This window comes from Malus sylvestris, chromosome 5 (assembly GCF_916048215.2).
Source record: "Malus sylvestris chromosome 5, drMalSylv7.2, whole genome shotgun sequence".
NCBI lineage: Eukaryota > Viridiplantae > Streptophyta > Magnoliopsida > Rosales > Rosaceae > Malus > Malus sylvestris.
The window spans coordinates 31,404,193-31,407,980 of record NC_062264.1 but is presented as its reverse complement, the minus strand read 5'-3'; the positions used below and the strand labels follow the sequence as shown (position 1 = coordinate 31,407,980).

At 33.9% G+C, this 3,788-nt stretch overlaps 2 protein-coding genes and 1 pseudogene across 16 annotated transcripts in view; 1 reads left to right on the top strand and 2 right to left on the bottom strand.

Annotated features, from left to right (window-relative positions):
• LOC126622442 (uncharacterized) overlaps positions 1-3,788 on the bottom strand; it is an 82,693-nt gene that overhangs the window by 48,094 nt on the left and 30,811 nt on the right.
• LOC126622426 (MDIS1-interacting receptor like kinase 2-like) overlaps positions 1-3,788 on the top strand; it is an 85,296-nt gene that overhangs the window by 65,638 nt on the left and 15,870 nt on the right. The gene's annotated exons all lie outside the window — the stretch shown is intronic.
• On the bottom strand, positions 105-1,283 carry LOC126622451 (MDIS1-interacting receptor like kinase 2-like; annotated as a pseudogene).

Below are 3,788 nucleotides of genomic sequence, written 5' to 3'. Positions count from 1 at the left end.
CTTTGAACTTGTGGAATATCGGTTTAAAGCATTACGATTAAGAAAATTTGTCACACATATAATCTGCATTCCACGAATAATACAGATGATTAATTAGGGTTTTGAAGATGTATTACATGAGAAATTAGATGGACTTGCTTGTAGCAGGAATACTAATGGGGAAGTTTGAGCTACTCCCCATTGTCATCTATTTTTCATTTACTTTTTATAGTGCCATTAACTTGTTGATTGTCAACTTACCAAACGGTTCGGGAAGGCAAGGCAGGGTTTGAGCTAAGAGTTTTTGTGCCGCAAATACCATCGTAGGTTTGGACGCAGGATGCGTTCGTACACAGGCCAAGGCAATTGTCACCACAAGCACCACTTCCTTTGCAGATGCATCTGTTGGCGGCTCCAACCTTTGGTCTAGCAAATCTTTTAGGAGCAATTCTACATTGTCCCTCCTTGATTTTGATGATTCTTGTAGATGGGACTCTAGCATATCCCCTGGTTGCCTTCCCATCATGACTTCTAGACTCTAGTGCCACCACTTCAAAGCTTTGTACATCACATTTATCTATGACTCGCATAGTGTATGCAAGCTCTGCACGTCCATAAAATCAAAACTAGCCACTTTAAAACAAATCCCAATAAGCAAAAAGATGAACCTTAAATACAAACTAAATTTACATTACCTGGTGCTATGTAGCCAAATGAACCAGCAATACCAATCAGTTGGATGAATCAGTACTCAATAACCTCTCTATTCCGAAATCTGAGAGACAGACCTTGAAATCTGACTCCAGCAATACATTGTTGACAGTTATGTCACGGCGTACAATTGGTGGAGAGCAATCATGGTGCAAGTAAGAAAGTGCATGAGCAAGTCCTTGCACAATTTTGACTCTGTTAGGCCAATCGAGTTCATTAACACCTTCAGCTCCGTACAAAGCTTTTCCCATGCTTCCTCTCTAAGTATTCATAAAGTAGGAATATGCAACCCCCCCCCCCTCTTTAAACAGAAGCCATAGAGCCTTATGATGTTCCGGTGCCGGATACTAGTCAAAGTTCGGATTTCATTCTGAAAGCTATGGAGATTGATTGCTAGAATGTCATTGGAGTCTGACATGCTAAACCTTTTAACTGCAATAACTTGGCCCGATTGCAGCTCTGCCTTGTAAACTTTCCAAACCTTCCTTTCCCAATGCAGTACTTCTCATGAAAGTCATCTACAGCCTTACTTCCGCAAACGTGAACTTTAATTCCTCTTGCAATATCATGGACTCCGAACTCTCAAAGTTTTCGGAAGTGTTGACTTTGTTCAAAACAAGACCAGGTTTCTTATAGAACATAAGACCAATGACAGTTGTAACCATTAATAAACCACAAAGAGATACAAGGACACCAATTAGAACTCTTTTGTTATTCTTTTCGGAATTTCTGATGGGGGAATCGCATATACTATTTAGACCTTCTACATCCCCACAGAAGCCAGCGTTTCCAACAAAAGTATTTGTTGGTGCCGTTTGGAAAACGGCTGGGATTGGGCCGGTCAAGTTGTTATAAGAAAAATCAAAGTCATGAAGAAATGACAAATAATCTAGACTCTGAAGGATCACTCCTGTCAAGTGGTTCCTGTAAGACATATTCTGAAATCACAACAACAAGACATTAGGATCACAAATAAATCAAATCAATATAAAATAGAAATTAACTAATTATATTAAACTTATTTGTAGAATACGGAAGACATTGCAAAATTTCTAGGTTGTCTTCTACTTCCAGTACTTCAATAATATCTCTCTGCTGTGAATAGGGTTTAGCGTATTTTGAGAGATTAAGCGTATGGAAGCAGGGACTTAACCATAGTATTTATATTATTAGGGTTTAATCATAACCAGCCTATTATTGGTTGTGAAAGTCGAACCCTATCACTTAAGTGTTTAAGTCCCACCATGATACTGTATCTTTGTAGTGAAATCCATCAGATTTCTTTTAGGTCAATTGCAAAGGATAAGACTCCATAATCCTTATTTCATTTGGACTATCAGATTACTTAAGTTGTTAACAACTCAATAAACAAGTGGCCTACAACATAAGTAATCCAATACATCATTCATTGTCATTCACAACCTTACATTCTCCCACTTGAATGTCAATGATTCATCCTAACAAAATTAGAACTCATGGTGATCACTGAGTCTTCATAAGTATGCAATAACCTTTCCTAGCAACCTGTCACTTTGAATCGAATGCAGAACCAAAGAAAACAAAGAACAACTTGGTCTGTTCCTTGCACTCCAAGATCACATACACATTCAACTTAAAGCACTTTGTTGCTAACAAAGTCATGGTGTCAAGAGCTAATAGTCAAAACATTAGCTCATAATAGTCGAACTGAAAATATGAAAAATATATTTCAGTACAAAAGTAGTTCACAAAAGAACTCAACAGCGTTGGTAACAAAATCCAACTTTTCTGTCAATTTAGAATATAATAAGAGAACAAGTAAAATACAACATACTGTTTACAAAATCAGGACCTCTTATTAAAACTTATGAACAAAATTTAAACCAAATTTACTCTTAAAGTATCAGCCACTAAGACTTCAAATTTTCAATACAAAAGATAATCTCTTACTCCCACTGATTAACAGAGACAAAATTATATAGATAAATTAGTATTACTCCCACTGATTAAGAGAGTAAAACAAAACTTTGTAAATGGCTACAAAATGAAACAGATACCTTTCATGTACTCCCATTGGCAAAACATTAGTCATGGGATTTAGAACATAAAATTTGTGAGCTCAACATCTTTATTCTAGATATCTGTAGGAAGTGACTCTTATGACTGAAAAACTATACAAAATCATTTGGTTAGTTTTGTTCATCTAACATTTGACAGAAATAGAAAACTTTAACTAAATGTTTTCTTATCGCATCAAAAGCATATAATTCCAGAATCATCTTTGGACAGAAACTAATTATATTAGGTTTGCATAGCTAAAACATAAAATACAAGGGTAAACTTATATAGCTTCAACACTTTTGAGCAGATGAAGTATATACAATCTTGTCAATTCCATGTTTCACTATACATTGATTTATAGTTGTACTGAATAAGAAAACACTTTTGAGCAGATTAATTATTCCTTAATAACATATAAATCACAAGTCCAATTTCTTGAACAACAAACAAGAATTAATAAGCAAAACACTTTTGAGCAGAATATACTCATTAACCCTTCTTGAATTTCTAGCAAGATTAGTTGCATATATAAAATATAAACAAGTATGATAATGTACGTTTTATCTACCAAAACTATGACCATTAAAAGCATGCAAAATTGATGAGTGTGAAGTCCATAATACATTATTTCTCCCACATGGGCAAACACTCAAAATTGCAAGATTAAACACTAGAGAAAGTGATTTTCATATAACAAAATATAGGCTAGTTGAATCAATAAAGATCAAATACATATATATATATATATATATATTTTAATAGGTTCGAATTAAAAGTTCCATAACTTATGCAATTACTACAAATTTTATTTTATTTTAGTGTAAGAGAGAAGACTCACATATGTGTTAATGATTAGGTCATAAATTAAAATGAAACCTAATAAGAGAATCCAAACTCAAAATTTATGTTTTAATTCTAAAACAAATTCGATTAAAATAAACACTTAGATATCTCAATAACATCAATTTTTCAACAATAATTTTAATCCAATTTAGAACTCAGAGAAAATTAAGACAAAAGATTGGTAAACTTACCTACTTATTCTCGATGCTTCAAGA